This window comes from Oncorhynchus masou, unplaced genomic scaffold (assembly GCF_036934945.1).
Source record: "Oncorhynchus masou masou isolate Uvic2021 unplaced genomic scaffold, UVic_Omas_1.1 unplaced_scaffold_3226, whole genome shotgun sequence".
Taxonomy (NCBI): domain Eukaryota; kingdom Metazoa; phylum Chordata; class Actinopteri; order Salmoniformes; family Salmonidae; genus Oncorhynchus; species Oncorhynchus masou.
Window position 1 is genome coordinate 24,172 of NW_027009641.1, and position 18,023 is coordinate 42,194.

Sequence of the window (18,023 nt, forward strand, 5' to 3'; positions counted from 1 at the left end):
TTAGGGTGGTGAGTTTTCCCTTACACTATAAAGAGCTTTGGGGTCTAGAAAAGTGCCATTTAAATCCAATCAATTATTAAATGTTTTGCAAACTTAATCATATGTTTGACATCTTAAATGATCGTACCCCAGGTTATATGAAAAACCACATTGATATGGTCTATAACCACCACAGTTACAATACCAGAGCTAGTGTTATGTCTTGTAAAATCCCAAGAGTAAACAGTACTGGGAGGAGCACGTATCTCTATACAGACATGTGTCTATGGAATAGCCTTTAGCAGTTACACTGGCGGCCCCGGTGGCAATAAATTAATAAAACCAAAAGCTTACCTTGACTTGGAAGGGTTCCGGTGTTGGATAGCCATAGCCAGCTAGCTATCATATCATCCCTCTCTGTTTGAGTAGGCTAAACTAGCTAGCTGCATTTGCTAGCTTAGTGAAAGTGAAAAAATACAACTAAATATAGCTAGCTCTCTTCCTCTCATTTCTACTTCATTTTTAAATAAATAAATGAGTTCAAAACTGTTCAACTATTGTCTTTCTCTTTGAGTCAACTATTCACCACATGTTATGCATTGTAGTGCTAGCTAGCTGTAGCTTATGCTTTCAGTACTAGATTCTCTGATCCTTTGATTGGGTGAACAGCATGTCAGTTCTTGCAGTAAGAGCTGTGATAGGTTGGAGGACATCCTCCGGAAGTTGTCATAATTACTGTGTAAGTCTATGGAAGGGGGTGAAAACGTTGAGCCACCTAGGTTTTGTATTGAAGTCAATATACCCAGAGGAGGACTGAAACTAGCTGTCCTTCGGCTACACCCCGGTAATACCCAACAGAGTGCTGTTTAGGCTACTGTAGATCTTCATTGCAAAACAGTGTGTATTAATCAATTATTTAGTGACGTGAATATATTCAGTATAGTTTTATGTAAAAATGATAACTTTTTAATGTTTCACTTTTAAAAATAATAATAATAATTCACTGAGGAGGATGGCCCTCTGAGGAGCCTCCACTGAACCCATGGTGATATAAAATATTAGCAATAGCCATATTACTGTGCAATGTACACATTCTATTTTCTGGATAGGTATTTTAAGTATCAGCCAACCACATTGTGTTGTCAAGAGTAGTAGGCAGTGACAGAGGGCATGGGTAGGAAGGACCCACTTGCATACAACCACACACACACACACACACACAAAGAAGTTTAACTTTCACTTACACACAGAGCACAATGAAGAATGAACATTGAGAGGGAATTGACATTGATTAAAGAAAAGAAGACGTAAACAAATTGGGACTAGAATTTAGTAAAATAATGTAAAGGTTAAATATGTTAAATGTTAGAAAACATGGGGAAACATACAGTAGGAGATATTAAAGGGTGATTAGGAAATATACAGTAGGAGATATTAAAGGTGATTAGGTGAATATACAGTAGGAGATATTAAAGGGTGATTGGTGAATATACAGTAGGATATATTAAAGTATGATTAGTGAATACAGTAGGAGATATTAAAGGTGATTAGTGAATATACAGTAGGAGATATTAAAGGGTGATTAGTAAACATACAGTAGGAGATATTAAAGGTGATTAAAGTAATGCAGTAAAATGGTAAAGAATGTTATGACGTTTGCTTTTAGGGTACAATGTATATTAGACCATGTTAGATGGCCTAGAGGACAAGGCCTTAGGGCCTGTAGGTACAAGTTGGCAATGAGATGTTGTAATGATGAAATGTTATAATGTTTAAAATATTAGATGTTTAGGATGTAAGGGGTGATCATGAGTTAGGAGGAGTTAATTACATTAGGTTGGAGGAGATTATAATTGGGAGGGAGTAAAGAAGGTTGTTTAAAAATGTATGTTTTAAAAGTTAAAGTTAATGAAGTATATAAAAGTCAGAACAGCCAGTAGGTTGAAGCGTACGTCCTGCTTAGGTGAGAAAAGGGCGGGTGTTAGGGTGCTGAAAAAACAACCTTTGAGCAATACCGGGTGACCCACTGAGGCGTCATTTGAGCATGTGTTAGCCACAAAGAGTTAGCAGAAAGGAAGATGAGGTAGCAGACATTGATTTTAGAGAAGGGGAGACATCCTTTGAGCTTGCTAGAAGAACCGGTCACCTGCAGGAACAAGATTTATTGTATTCATATATTTTTATTGTACTTTAATTCTAGGAGGAATCCTTAAGGTTACCTCATTGATAGAAATGTGTTAAAGTAGTTGTTAGAGATTTTACACTGTCTGAGTGGACTGATCATCCTGAGGCGGGAGCCAAAAAACTGGTTATCAAGTTGTAGAAGGTAAAGAAAAACGTTTTTCTTGTTATTGAATGTTGTGCTAAAATTGTAATAGACCACAAAAAATGTGGGTTTAGTTAACGGGATTGCAGCCCTAAGAGTTAACGGGATTGATATGACAACAGCCAGTGAAAGTGAGGAGCGCCATTCAAACAACAGAAATCTCATAATTAAACTTCCTCAAACATACATGTATCTTATACCATTTTACAGGTAATCTTGTTGTTAATTTACAGCTTAAAGCACCACAATCGATTATGTTAGGTCACAAGTTACAGAAAAATTCAGCCATTTTTCCAGCCAGAGAGGAGTCACAAAAAGCACAAATAGAGATAAAATGAATCACTAACCTTTGATGATCTTCATCAGATTTTAATTTTTTAATTTGACCTTTATTTAACTAGGCAAGTCAGTTAAGAACAAACTCTTATTTTTATTTTCAATGATGGCCTAGGAACAGTGGGTTAACTGCCTGGTCTCAGGGGCAGAACAACAGATTTGTACTCTTTGTCAGCTCGGGGTTTGAACTTCCAACCTTCCAGTTACTAGTCCAACACCCAACCACTAGGCTACCCTGCCTCCCACTCATAGGGACTTCATGTTACACAATACATATGTTTTGTTCGATAAAGTATATTTATTTAAAAAATCTGTTTATATTGGCGCTATGTTCAGTAGTTCCAAAAACATCCATTGATATTGCAGAGAGCCACATCTATTTACAGAAATACTCATTATAAATGTCCATGAAAATACAATTGTTAGACATGGAAACATAGATACACTTCTCCTTAATGCAACTGCTGTCAGATTTCAAAAAGCTTTACGGAAAAAGCAAACCATGCAATAATCTGAATACAGCTTCAGACAACAAAGCAGCTGTAACATCAGGAGAGTGATGGTGTGGGAGTCAGGCGCAGAGAGCAGAAGTTTCACCGGAAAAACGCTTTAATGTCCACAGTAAACAGAAACAGGTTCAAAATGGGTGAAGCCAAAACACAGGCGCAACACAACCAAAGACCACTGTTACATAAAACCGGACGGCGAAAACCCAAAATGAACAATACACCTCCAACCCATAATGACAACAAGCCCGCACAAACACAAGCGGGCTAAACAAACTTAAATAATACCCACCAAAACCACAACAAGGAACAGGTGAAAACAATTAGACCAAAACAAACGAAAAGGAAAGGGATCGGTGGCAGCTAGTCGACCGCGACGACGACCGCCGAGCGCCACCCGAACAGGAATGGTCGGTGATATTTCAGACAGCAGCCAAAAAGATATCTGACCATATTGGGTAGTCAATATTAGTCATAAATAGTATTATAAATATTCACTTACCTTTGATGATCTTCACTAGAATGCACTCAGATGAATCCCAGTTCCACATTAAAATGTTTGATTTGTCAAATAGTTCCGTTACTGTCCGTAGAAACATGTCAAATGATGTATGGAATCAATCTATAGGATGTTTTTAATATAAAAACTTCAATAATATTCCAACCAGAGAATTATGTCTGTAGAAAAGCAATGGAATGAGAGCGAAGTCTCTCGTGACCGCGCCTCAGAACCTGTGGCAATCTGTCAGACACCTGGCTCAAACAGCCCTTATGAGCCCTCACTTCACAGTAGAATCCTCAAACAGTTTCTAAGGACGGTTGACAGCTAGTGGAAGCCTTAGGAAGTGCAACATAACCAATATCCCACTGTGTATTAAATAGGGGGCTGGGTTGAAAATCGACCAACCTCAGATTTCCAACTTCCTGTTTGGATTTCTTCTCAGGTTTTTGCCTGCCATATAAGTTCTGTTATACTCACAGACATAATTCAAACAGTTTTAGAAACTTCCAGAGTGTTTTCTATCCAATACTAAACATATATATGCATATATTAGCAACTGGGACTGAGGAGGTCAGGCCGTTTACCGGCACCTTCATCCGAGCTACTCAATACTGCCCCTGCAGCCATAAGACGTTTTAAGGGCACTGAAGGTGTCTATCAATTTAATTCACTGTTGAGTTTCTGAAACCTCTGTGTTGTCAGAGTCTCACCAAACCTCAACTAAATGTTGTAATAAATAATGTGGAAATTGGGCAAATTGATATGACCAAACTGCTTGGAGTAACCTAGATTGTAAGCTGTCATGGTCAAAAACATATTGATGCAGTAGTAGCTAGGATGGGGAGAAGTCTGTCTATAATAAAGGATGCTCTGCAGCACTATCAACAAGGCAGGTCCTACAGGCCCTAGTTTTGTCGTACCTTGACTACTGTTCAATCGTGTGGTCAGGTGCCACAAAAAAAGGACTCAGGAAAATTTAAATCGGCTCAGAACAGGGCAGCACGGCTGGCCCTTGGATGTACACAGAGAGCTACCATTAATAATATGCATGTCAATCTTTCCCTGGCTGAAAGTGGAGGAGAGATTAACTTCATTACTACTTTTATTTATGAGAGGCTGAATGCACCGAGCTGTCTGTCTAAACTACTGGCACACAGCTCGGACACTAGAGGTCGACTGATTAATCGGAATGGCCGATTAATTAGGGGCCGATTCCAAGTTTTCATAATCGATGCGGTGCGCATTTGCTAAAAAGGACTGTCGTTGCTCCAATTTGTACCTAACCATAAACACCAATGCCTTTCTAAAATCATGACACAAGTACATATTTCTAAACCTGCATATTTAGTTAATATTGCCTGCTAACATGAATTTCTTTTTTAACTAGGGAAAATGTGACACTTCTCTGCAACAGAGTCAGGGTATATGCAGCAGTTTGGGCCACCTGGCTGTTGCGAACTGTGTGAAGACTATTTCTTCCTAACAAAGACAGCCAACTTCGCCAAATGGGCGATGATTTAACAAAAAGGGCATTTTATGGAAAAAAGCACAATCGCTAGTAACGACTGTACCTAAACCATAAACATCAATGCCTTCTTAAAATCAATACACAGAAGTATATATTTTTAAACCTGCATATTTAGCTAAAAGAAATCCAGGTTAGCAGGCAATATTGACCAGGTGAAATTGAATCACTTCTCTTACGTTTATTGCACGCAGAGTCAGGGTATATGCAACAGTTTGGGCCGCCTGGCTTGTTGCGAACTAATTTTCCAGAATTGTACGTAATTATGACATAACATCGAAGGTTGTGCAATGTAACAGGAATATTTAGACTTATGGATGCCACCCGTCAGATAAAATATGGAACGGTTCCGTATTTCACTGAAAGAATAAACGTTTTGTTTTCGAGATGATAGTTTCCGGATTCACCATATTAATAACCTAAGTTTTTCTGTGTGTTATTATGTTATAATTAAGTCTATAATTTGATAGAGCAGTCTGACTGAGACGAGGTAGGCACCAGCAGGCTCGTAAGCATTCATTCAAACAATACTTTTGTGCGTTTTGCCAGCAGCTCAATGCTTCAAGCATTGCACTGTTTATGACTTCAAGCCTATCAACTCCCGAGATGAGGCTGGTGTAACCGATGTGAAATGGATAGCTAGTTAGCGGGTGCGTTTAACAGCGTCAAATGCCACTCGCCTGAGACTTGAGTAGTTGTCTCTTGCGCTGCAAGGGCCACAGATTTTGTGGTGCGATGGGTAACGCTGCTTCGAGCGTCGTTGTTGTCGATGTGTTCCTGGTTAGAGCCCAGGTAGGAGCCTAAAGTGCCTATAAGAACATCCAATAGTCAAAGGTATATGAAATACAAATCGTATAGAGAGAAATAGTCCTATAAGTCCTATAATAACTACAACCCAAACTTTACCTGGGGAATATTGAAGACTCACGCAAAGGAAAACACCAGCTTTCATATATTCTCATGTTCTGAGCAAGGAACTTAAATGTTAGCTTTCTTACATGGCACATATTGCACTTTACTTTCTTCTGGGTAAAACTTTGTTCTGCATTATTTAAATCAAATTGAACATGTTTAATTATTTATTTGTGGCTAAATTGATTTTATTGATGTATTATGTATTAAGTTACAATAAGTAATTATTCAGTATTGTTGTAATTGTCATTACTACAACAACAAAAAAATTGTCTGATTAATCGGTATCTGCTTTTTTTTTTGGTCCTCCAATAATCGGGGACCTGCATTGAAAAATCATAATCGGTTGACTCCCATCGACACCCATGCATACCCTACAAGACATGCCACAAGAGGTCTCTTCACAGTCCGCAAGTCCAGAACAGACTATGGGAGGCACACTGCACTACACTGAGCCATGACTACATGGATCTCTCATTCCGCATCATAACTGATGCAAGCAGTTATGTTAGATTTAAAACAGATGAAAAACCTTATGGAATAGCGAAACTCATAAACACAAACATTGGTAATAGACACATACACACACTAGTCATACACATGGATTTAGTACTGTAGCTATGTGGTATTGGTGGATTAGGGGCCTAAGGGCACACAGTGTTGTGAAATCTGTGAATGTATTGTAATGTTTTTAAAATTGTATAAACTGCTTTAATGATGCTGGACCCCAGGAAGAGTAGTTGTTGCTTTGGCAGCAGCTAATGGGGATCCATAATAAATACAAATACATGGTGTTTTACTCTAGGTTTCTGAAATAGACTTGATTAATTGAGGATTTTTAGCATCTGGTTAATTAGTCTATCGGGAACCCGAGTAGCTGGTATAAAGTAACCTAACCGGAGACCCAACTATAGGTACTAAGTGCATTGGTAGGACTCATAGGGAGGGGTGTCTCAGGGCTAAAATGTGTAAAAACCTGTTTTTGCTTTGTCATTATGGGGTATTGTGTGTAGATTGATGAGGGAAAAAAAAACAATTTAATCAATTTTAGAATAAGGCTGTAACGTAACAAAACGTAGAAAAAGTCAAGGGTTCCAATACTTTCCAAATGCACTGTACTTTGTCAAGGTGTACGTCTGCCGGACGACCTACACCAACTGTGGATAGTGCTGCAGCATGCCATGGGCAAGGCTGGAGGCCACAGTGACGCTGGTGCAGTGTATCCCAACACCTGGCAGGTTCTTCAAGCTCTACCACAACACGGTCCGTGAGGGTGCAGGAACTGGCTACAGAGGACCTGGACGGATCTACAAGACTGTGTCCCTCCCTCACCTGGTTCCTCAATTAATACCTACAAAAGTAAGTCTATACTACCCTCTCTGTGACTGGGTGACAGACAATTGTAAATTGTTTAAATTTTACATTAATCGAAGGGCGGTACAGAATAAAGCCACGTCAAATCCAAATAAATTATTTTCTACCTTCAATGTGTCAAAACTCCAGATCTAACTGGGTGATCATTAAATCATGGGATTTATGTCTGTTACTTGGTCTTAGCAGGTGAATGATTTATTTTCAAATGCTTATACTCAAGTAGCAAGCTATGTTATTCCATACAGAATTAAGCTAGCGTTTTGATTAAAAATTAAAATAGCTTGCAAAATAACTTTACTTAATCGATTTTGGTAGCTAGAATCAGACAACGTGAGTTACAAATCGTTAATAACAATAACTTGCCTAGTTAAATAATGTTAAAAAACAACAAAATTCGCCTAAAATTTATTTTGGACAACATTGCCAATATATGCACAACATTGCCAATATACCACGTCTAAGGGCTGTATCCAGGCACTCTGCGTTGCAAGAAGAACAGCCTTAGCCCTGGTATATCGGTAATATACCGCACCCCTCATGCCATATTGTTGCAACATAGTGTAACCGATGTGAAATGGCTAGCTAGTTAGCGGTGTTGTGTGCTAATAGCGTTTCAGTCGGTGACCTTGAAGTAGTTGTTCCCCTTGCTTGCAAGGGCCGGCGGGCTTTTTTGGGAGCGATGGGTAACGACGATTCGAGGGTGGCTGTTCTCCAAGTGTGCAGAGCCCAGGTTCGAGACCAGGTAGGGGCAAGGAGTGGGACGGAAAGCTATACTGTTACAATGGCATGAGGCTGGTAGCATAGCATGTCTCTTAATTGAATAGAGGCAGTTGTTTTCAACAACCCTCATCAAATATTCAAAAATAATTACACTAATGAGATGTATCCACCAATCCAAAGAAAGGATAGGCAGGTACTGACAACCTGCCGCGCCGCAAACATCGACTACGTCATCCAAAAACATGGCAGACATTGGATGTTTAATATCTTTGGCTGTGAGTGATACATTTTTAAAAAATCTAAGCGTTAGTGACAATTATTTGAATAATTCAATGGATGTTTTGTGCACAAAGCTGATGACTAAAGTGCAGTGCTTGACTTGGACTGAAATAGGTTCTGGTACAAACTTTGGGTGCACGAGCTCCACAATACTTTTTGAGCTAACATTCTACAAGACTTAACAGTAGAAAATGTGAGGTGCTGGAACTCATCTCTGGTGAGCTCCTGCCCAATGTGTCTTTATTATGCATTTTCAAATCGGACTTCACTATATGGTCGTGTATGGAAATTCGCTTTCTGTGACGGGTGTCAGTTAAACTGCAGTACCGAAGCCAAACTGTAGGAGCAGTCGAAACCGTAATTCTAGACCGGAACCGTGGCCCCTTGGGATAGACAGTCAGCCTTGAATATGCCCCCTGGAACGTGCCAGAGCGTCCGACGTAGCCCACTACCCAGCGTGTAGTAGCTAGCTTACCTGGTGTCGTTGAAATCGCTGCTGAAATGATTTTGAACTAAAACATATTTGAAAAGGAGCTATTCGAAGATACTACGTGAGTTTGATTGTTGATTTCACCTGCTATCAAACTATTTAGCGAGCTAGCTGTCTGACTAACGTTATCTAGCTAGCTAACGTTAACATAGCTAACTCGCCAGCGCTTCCCACAATTTGCTGCTAGCTAGTTAATGGCAGTATAAGCGGACAGTTAGTTAACGGATGAATGTTACAACTAGCTATATTAACCAAACAAGGCAACTGGCTAGTATCTTTCTGCCTTGGAATTCACAAATTTGATCCGGCATTAACGTTAGCTGACATCAAAGATATTTATAACTAACCCCTTTCTGTCTGTGCTGATATCTTGCTTGGAGACCATGATTCAGGTTGGTTGCGTTTCAGGCTGTGTTTTATGCAGTCGCCCTGCGTATCTGTCATTGGCCAAACTCAAATAGCACTGCTTTATCACACCGTCACGTTACTAGATTTTTGCTCACTGAATGGAACAAATGTTTCCCACCCACTTGTCACATCTGTTTGAGAGAAGGTTCTTTCTAAGTAGCTCATGAGAGTGGGTGGGTCCTTTCTACCTCAGTAGCTTACGAGGGAAGGTCATTTTTATTCTAGTTTCCTGTGTTCTTCAGTTTTTATCATGTGATGATGTTTTGGTGATGTGTTTTCGTCTGTATAATACCTCTGGCAGAGTCATGGCAGAAGCTCATCAGGCTGTGGCGTTCCAGTTCACCGTCTCTCCAGATGGCATTGATCTGCAGTTGAGCCACGAGGCCCTGAGACAAATCTACCTGTCTGGCCTGCATTCCTGGAAGAAAAAGTTTATCCGCTTCAAGGTGCTCCAACACTTAAATTGTATTCAAACTTTGTCTCAAGGGAAATTAGCCATCAGACATACAAATACCAAGTTGTACAGACATTCAACAACATCAGATCACGTAAATGCAACCAACAGTGACGTTGATGTGTCAAACAGATGGGATATAATTTCCTCCACAGAATGGGGTGATGACCGGGTGTACCCTGGCAGTCCCACCGGCCTGATGTTAGTGGTGGGGCTGTACATGGGGAGGGCAAAGTACGTCCAAGCTGACCCTTCCTTGGCACTGTTCACCAAAGTGGGTGCTCACCTGCCTGTTAGGTAAAGTCTCAACTCGCTATCCCAATGATGCTGACTAAACTTTGAAAAATATAGAATCACCATAGATAATGATAATTGCCTGATGTTTATGGCCAGTAAGTGATGCTTTGCTCTCTCCTTGCAGCGCTACATGTCCTTTGAGAAACAACAGGTGGTTGGTGGGGTGCTAGTTGGCACAGGGCTCTGGGTGGCTATTTTCTTCACTCATAACTGCACTCAAGTGGCTGCTCTCCTGGCATGGATGGATGTATGCCCATCACGGCACCTGTCATGGAAGACACGATATTGGTGAGTCGACTGCAAACGACTATGTCAGTTGTTGCCTCGTGGAAACCAATGCCGGGTGGAGGTGGGGCTACTAGAAATATTATACCTAGAAGGATCATATGTCAGAAATATCTCCCCCAGACCAAATAAACAGAAGACTGGTGGAAAGAAAAAAATATATATATGATCCTTTTATTTGAAGGTAGACTTCTCCTTTAACAGACCAGCCCATAATTGTGAGTGCAGGTACTGGTGAAAATCTTCTCCGGAGGCGGAATCCCCAGTTGTACAGCTTCCAGACACGTTACCACAGCTCCCTCTGCCCTCGGTGAAAGACACCATCAACAGAGTGAGGACAGAAACAAAACACAGCTCCACTTAACCATCTTTTTAAAAATATATATAATAATTAAACCATTTACTAGAAGGGTACAATGTGGCTATTTTTATAGAACTCCTGAAGGTGTGCAATGTTAGATTGTCATACATGTTTCCTCTGCCAGTACCTTGAATCTGCCCATCCGCTCATGAATGACTAACAGTACTTGAGGATGGAGGGTCTTGCCAAGGATTTTGAGAAAGGCCTGGGTCCTAAACTTCAGTGGTACCTGAAACTCAAATCCTGGTGGGCTACAAACTATGTAAGTCACGTTTAATTAAATATTGTTTTCATCAGATTTTCTTAGATAGCTTCATTAATTTTCCATAACTTGTCTTGCTGTTCTCAGGTCAGTGACTGGTGGGAGGAGTACATCTACCTAAGAGGCCGTGGACCAATCATGGTCAACAGCAACTACTATGCAATGGTAAGAGTCAGGAATCCAGCATTATATATAATCAAGCTGCTAGGAATGTAATAATATCACAGACTTACTGAACCCAGGGGTGCAACATCACAAGACTTCTGGGAACGCTTGTGAAACCAGACAGACCAGGCTGGGGTTTGAGAAGTGAAAAATTATTCAAAAGTTATTTTTCTCAAAATGTAAAGGCACAACCTAGATTGGAGCCAATGTCTTTAAGTAGTTGAACATATTATTTCCCCAACCTGCATGTATACCTCGTGAAACTGACACGTTTTAATTTTTGTCAAAAAACATTAAAACATACAATCTACCTGCAGCGAAGCTGCTTAACATTACATTACATTCAGTCATCTTAAAGACTCCCATCCAGAGCAACCAGGGCACGTTGACTGATCTTGAACCAGCGACCTGTCGGCCACCGGCCCAAGCCCCCAACCACCAGGCCACCAAGATCCCCCCCACAGTTCCTGAGAGCTGCCCCTCAACCATCCAAGACCCCCCCCCTCTGAAAAAACCTCTCCCACAATTCCACACACCTAAAACCCTCCCAAGCCACCGTCCCCCAATGCCCAAACCAACAAAATGAACAAAAGAGAAAACCAAAGGAAAACAACAGACATCAAGGACAGTATTCTAAACATCAAGGCCAACTGGATACATTTCGGTGCATGTGTGGCAATATTTACGTGTGTGTGTGCACAACTGTGCATTTTAATGCTTGTGTACAAGCACCTGCACGGCATCAGCCTCAGGCAATATCATTTTTTACTTTTTGTCTTTGACTGTCATTTTTTAAATTTTTATTTTACCTTTATTTAACCAGGCAAGTCAGTTAAGAACAAATTCTTATTTTCAATGACGGCCTGGGAACAGTGGGTTAACAGAACGACAGATTTGTACCTTGTCAGCTCGGGGGTTTGAACTCGCAACCTTCCGGTTACTAGTCCAACGCTCTAACCACTAGGCTACCCTGCCGCCCCATTCTATTCCCCCAGTCAGCAACTTCACTCCCACTTGTCTCCAGTTCCTCATCTTAACCCTCAGCTCCCCTCAGCCCATCCCACCTATCTCTGCTGGCCACCCTCTTCACATTTCTATCTTTCAACTATGTTGTGATGTCTAACACACTTTGAATCTATCTAATCGAATAGAATCCACAGATTGCGAATTGAAGATTAGTAATTGACTGACCTGGTCTCTCCAGATCTCCCAACAATACTATTTCTAGGGTCAATTTGAGATGAATATTCTGATTTTTCAGCCATTCCTGAACCTGAGACCAGGAACAGGCTTCCTGAGGGCAATACCAAAACAAATGGTCTATTGATTCTGGATCCTCACAACAACATCTGCAGAGCTGCGATGATTGTATGCCCCAAATATTCAACATTTTGTTGGTTGCAAGAATTCTGTACAATAGTCTTGAATCTTGCATTGTTTTATATACTCTGTGCCATGGAAGACTAGCGAGAGCGGTGATGCTAGCACATTGCTAGCGAGAGCGGTGATACTAGAGGGGTGATACCAGCGAGAGCAGTGATACCAGCGAGAGCGGTGATGCTAGCACATTGCTAGCGGAGCGGTGATACAGAGTAGTGGTACCGCGAGAGCGGCGAGAGCGGCGGTACCGGGGCGAGCAATTTTCTCATAATTTTCCAGGTATTTACCTCTCCATGTTTGCAGGATCTTGTCTATTTTTACTAGTTTTCTTTTGAAATGTATTGTGGAGAACTCATTTATATCTTTTGTGAATACCAAGTATGTCTTCTGCCCAGTCAGCCCATTTTATAGGTAAACGGTAATGTTAACGATCCAATATGTAATATGGTACACTTATCATAATTGATGCTAGCGAGAGCCGTGATGCTAGCGAGAGCCGTGATGCTAGCGAGAGCCGTGATGCTAGCGAGAGGCGTGATGCTAGCGAGAGCCGTGATGCTAGCGAGAGGCGTGATGCTAGCGAGAGCCGTGATGCTAGCGAGAGCCGCGAGCAGGTTTTTTTTATTTTTTATTTTTTTATTCAACTGTCACCATGCACCTGCAACAAAGACAGCTCAGATGTGCGAGTGGCGTTTTTAAATGTTTTATGGAAGGTGTACTTTTGAGAGGACAGCCTGCACATGCTCAGTTCGGCGCGAGACGACCGTTAGACCCGATGACGTGTTTCTACTCATGAGCTTAGCTAGCCATCGCCTCCATGTCATCGCCTACAAGTTTGATCAGGGCTTTCTATTGGAGAAGCACTTTTAGCCTATTTTCATACGTGGGGCGGCAGGGTAGCCTAGTGGTTAGAGTGTTGGACTAGTAACAGAAAGGTTGCAAGTTCAAATCCCCGAGCTGACAAGGTACAAATCTGTCGTTCTGCCCCTGAACAGGCATTTAACCCACTGTTCCTAGGCCGTCATTGAAAATAAGAATTTGTTCTTAACTGACTTGCCTAGTTAAATAAAGGTAAAATAAATAAAAAATACTGTACTGTCTTTGATAAGTTTGTTATTAATATTATTATATGTTTATGGGTGTTTACCAATTTCATCAGACTCTATTTGATCAGATTCTCTTGGCAATGTTTCTCTTTATCCCTTGTAGATGTTTTTTCTCATTCATTCAGTGATTGTCATCTTTTCTCCATTCTCACTCCTCTCTCTCAGGACTTCCTGTATGTGTTCCCCACCAGTCTGCAGGCTGCTCGGGCAGGCAATGCTATCCATGCCATCATGCTGTACAGGAGAATGCTGGACCGAGCGCAGATCAAACCGGTAAATAGCCTTCACTTTTGGTCACTGCTTCTTATCTATTTGCTTTATGACCATAATGTGTGTTCCTCTTCCCTCTGTATTTAATACCAAATGACATAAATATGGTTGTTTCTGTTTCACACTTGCGGACGGGATGTTTTCTCTGGTGCAGCTCTTTGCACTGGATAAAAGAGTTCCTCTTTGCTCCGCCCAATGGGAGCGCTTGTTCAATACGTCCCGCCTCCCAGGCCTGGAACGGGGTAAGAGGAGGGAGCGTTATTGTCACAGACCAACTTTGGATCCAGCTCACCCCTTATCCCTCCCACCCATTCCTGTCCCCATGGAAGTCCTGTTTCACCAGCATGTTCCAGAAAACAAACCCGTGTATCACCCATTTGGCCTGCATTCATAACTGTTTGGTACTGTCTGACACTGTAAGTGATTGTAAGTCCTTACTGGAATTACTGTTTTTTGCACCTAGTGTTTTTGTCCAGAAATATAGTTTATTTTTGACCCAGACAACCATATTTCTCAAGTCTGTAACATGCTGGTGAACTAGGATCAGCTATCTCAAACCCTTCCCCATCCCCTCTAATCATGCCCTTCAATTTTTTGTATTTTAAAAAAATCCCCACCCATCTGTCTTTCTTCTCTTCTCTTCCGTGGGAGAAATGTTTCCGTGAGCCGTTCTGGTTCCTCCACCACCCCCACCCCTGTAGCTCCCCTCCCGTCAGTTTCTAGAGAGCAGGCTTTCGTGCTTTGGTCATTTTTCCTTTTCTTTCTTTTTGCCTTTCAGCTCATGCTTCAAAATACCATTCCAATGTGCTCAGCGCAATATGAGCGTATGTTCAACACCAGTCGTATCCCAGGCGCAGATACAGGTAGATGGCCACTTCTTCCTCCCCAGTCTCCTCAATCACACAGACTAAAGCAGTTCTAACAACCAACCAAATTGGTGTAACCAATTGCAGATTGAACAGATTATTTGATCATTTTTTTATTTAACAACGTGTACATTAAATGTACACAGACTTTGCACAAATATATTTCCAGGCAATGTGCACTTTCATACAGGCCAAGTGGCATCGCAGGATGGAGCTGTTTTTTCAGTGCCAAGTTGACATAACAGATTGGCTATTTAGACCCTGGAATAAAGGGGGCTATTTTTTTTGTGACCGAGGCTACAAAGTGTCCTGAATTAGACCCCCCCCGTAGACTCCCATGATTCATTGCAATCCTCTTCATTGTGTGTTTTTAACTATTGTTTCATGCCAAAGAATCCCACTGCAGTTCTGACTGCTGCTTGGAAATGACATCAACCATAGTTTGTGCTTTAGAGCCACTCTCCCAAGTCTTTCTCTTGAAACAACAGTTCAAAGCACTTTTAGTCTCTCCAAGGTATCTGCTTGATACTGTCTTAGTAGCTAGAAAACCCTTTTACACATGTTGTAGTACTGCAGTTTCCACCTGTTTTGTTGTGCAAATTATTCAGTAGGTCCACATTGTGTGAATAGTTTTATCAGAGTTCCTTTTAAGCCATAATCATATTCTTGTTTTAGATTTAGTTGGAAGTTACACAAAGTTGTCCTCTACCCTTTGTGCTTGTCCAGACACCATCCAGCATATGCAGGACAGCAGGCACATCGTGGTGTACCACCGGGGGCGCTACTTCAAAGGTGCCCATGTTCTACGACGGTAAGGTGTGTCGCCCAGGGCCGTAGAGCAACAGATGGAGCGCATCCTGGCTGCTCTGAACCCCAGCCGGGGAGGAGTGCCTGGCCGCCCTCACTGCTGGGGACAGGTACGCTAACGCTGCACATGTAATGTCTGCCATTTAGCAGAGGCTTTTATCTAACGCGACGTGTCCATTTTCTTATGGGCAGCTCAGCTGGAATGGAACTGCCCGTTACAAGAGCCATGCTCAACCAACTGAGAGACACCTTAACAAACACACACCATCTCAGATGGTTGTGAAATCGTTTCTGAGAAATTAACTTAAATGATTGCACCCGAATTGGCTTTTTAAATGTTATTATAGGATTCATATAATATTCAATAAATATAGTACATTTGGATCCAACAATAAATAAGACATGAGGATTTCACAGAAATGTAAACACAATCACCCACAGCCCCCCCCCATACCCCACTTCAGTCCCAACCCCCAAACAGACCGAATTGGATCAACCCAAATATTGAAGGCGGTGTGAAAATCCCACTGTCAGTAATACATTATTTGATCAACCAGTTTCCTCAATGGTATGTTCACCCCGTCTGGCAGGGTTCCTGGCGGAGGCCCGCGAGCTCTACCTGAGACAGGGCAGGAACCAGCAGGCCCTGGACACTGTGGAGAAGGCTGCCTTCTTTGTGACCCTGGACGACACAGAGCAGCGTTACAAGGCTGAGGATCCTATCCGATCCCTGGACAGCTACGCCAAGTCCCTGCTGCACGGCAAATGCTACGACCGGTGAGACCGAGGGCTCCAATCCTTCATGTTATGCACAGGGAGTGTGGGAAATGCGCTCCACAAATGAAATGTCATTATTATAATCTACCTGAGACCTAATTTATTCTACAGATTACCCTTACAAAAGAATGTTCAAGAATGAGCTGTTATAACTACTTATGAATGTTACTGAATGTTTATAAATTAAGACATTTTCATAAATGTTATGAATGCTTATGAATTAAATCACTTTTAAATGCTTGTATAATAAATAAATATTCTATAATGAAATACTAGAGTTTGTATCTTACTCATCCTCAAGCACTGGTTTGTGTTTGTCTTTTTCTGTAGGTGGTTTGACAAGTCCTTCAACCTCATCGTGTTCAGGAACGGGACCATGGGTCTGAACGCTGAGCACAGCTGGGCAGATGCCCCCATCATAGGGCACCTCTGGGAGGTAGCTAGCAGAGTAGAGCCCTTCTGCTTCTTTAGTTGTGTTCATGTTTACAGTGTGTCTATAGGTTATCAGGAATCGCTACCAGGCAGAACAAATGGTGCACGTCTCTAAATGATGTTATTGTCCAATTGTAGCATGTGCTGTCGATGGACCCTGTGAAGCTGGGTTACACAGAGGAAGGCCACTGCAAAGGAAACCCCCATCCGTCCCTCCCAGGCCCTCAGAGGCTGCAGTGGAACATCCCAGCGGAGGTAGCCTACCACAGGGGGTTTGGGTTAAACCACAATGTTGTAGGGATGTTCCCCTTTTCAAACGGGATTTATTGTTTTCAGAATTGTCATCAATTAATGCACATCAGTTTGCGCACACACAGGCCTTTCCATTCTGTTTGATTGTTATAATGATCAAATCTAATTCCGGTGATCCTGTCTGTTTGGTACAAGTGTGATAATAGATTAGACAGTAGAAATACCTTCAGATTTCACATCTTTAAGCCACCTGAGCTCTAATCTTTCTGAGGACCCCCCCCATTCAACTGTCTACTCTCAAATCTTCAAATGAAATCAAGAACTGAGGCTCTTTGATCAAATACATCAGAGACCCCCAGTGAAATGTGCTGATTGTCAGTGTCTTTGTTCCCCGTGCGGATGCCCCAGTGTCAGACGGCCATCGCCAGCTCTCTGATGGTGGCCAAGGCCCTGGCAGACGACGTCGACTCACATCATCCCCTTCCACTGCTTCGGGAAGGCCTGATCCAAAAGTGTCGCACCAGCCCCGATGCCTTCATCCAGATCGCCCTGCAGCTGGCTCACTTCAGGGTAGGTCCTTATCTCTGCCCCTGTTGACTGGCAACAGTAAAGAGGATCAGCTGATTGGATGAGTCCGTTGGCTGATTAGCCAACTAGGCAATTGGAAGGAAGGGAGGGTGGGATTGATATAATAAAACCAAGGTTGGAATGTAGCTTTAGGGATGTGTGAATGAATACCAGTGTTAAGAGATGATGCTGTAAGTATTGCCAACAATCAGTAGTTTGATGAGATAAAAATCCTCCTTAACAAGGACGCATAGCTATAACAAACATACTTTTATTATTTATTAACCAAACATGACAAGACTCAATTGTGCCAGCAAGACAAACTGAGTCTTTACTCTAGTTATAATATGTTATAACCACACATTACAGGACTGTTAACTGAGTC

The 18,023-nt window shown here is 41.8% G+C and overlaps 1 pseudogene; it reads left to right on the forward strand.

Moving 5' to 3' along the window:
- Positions 1 to 8,725: 8,725 nt before the first annotated feature.
- Positions 8,726 to 17,641, forward strand: LOC135534264 (carnitine O-palmitoyltransferase 1, liver isoform-like; annotated as a pseudogene).
- The last annotated feature ends 382 nt before the right edge of the window (positions 17,642 to 18,023 follow it).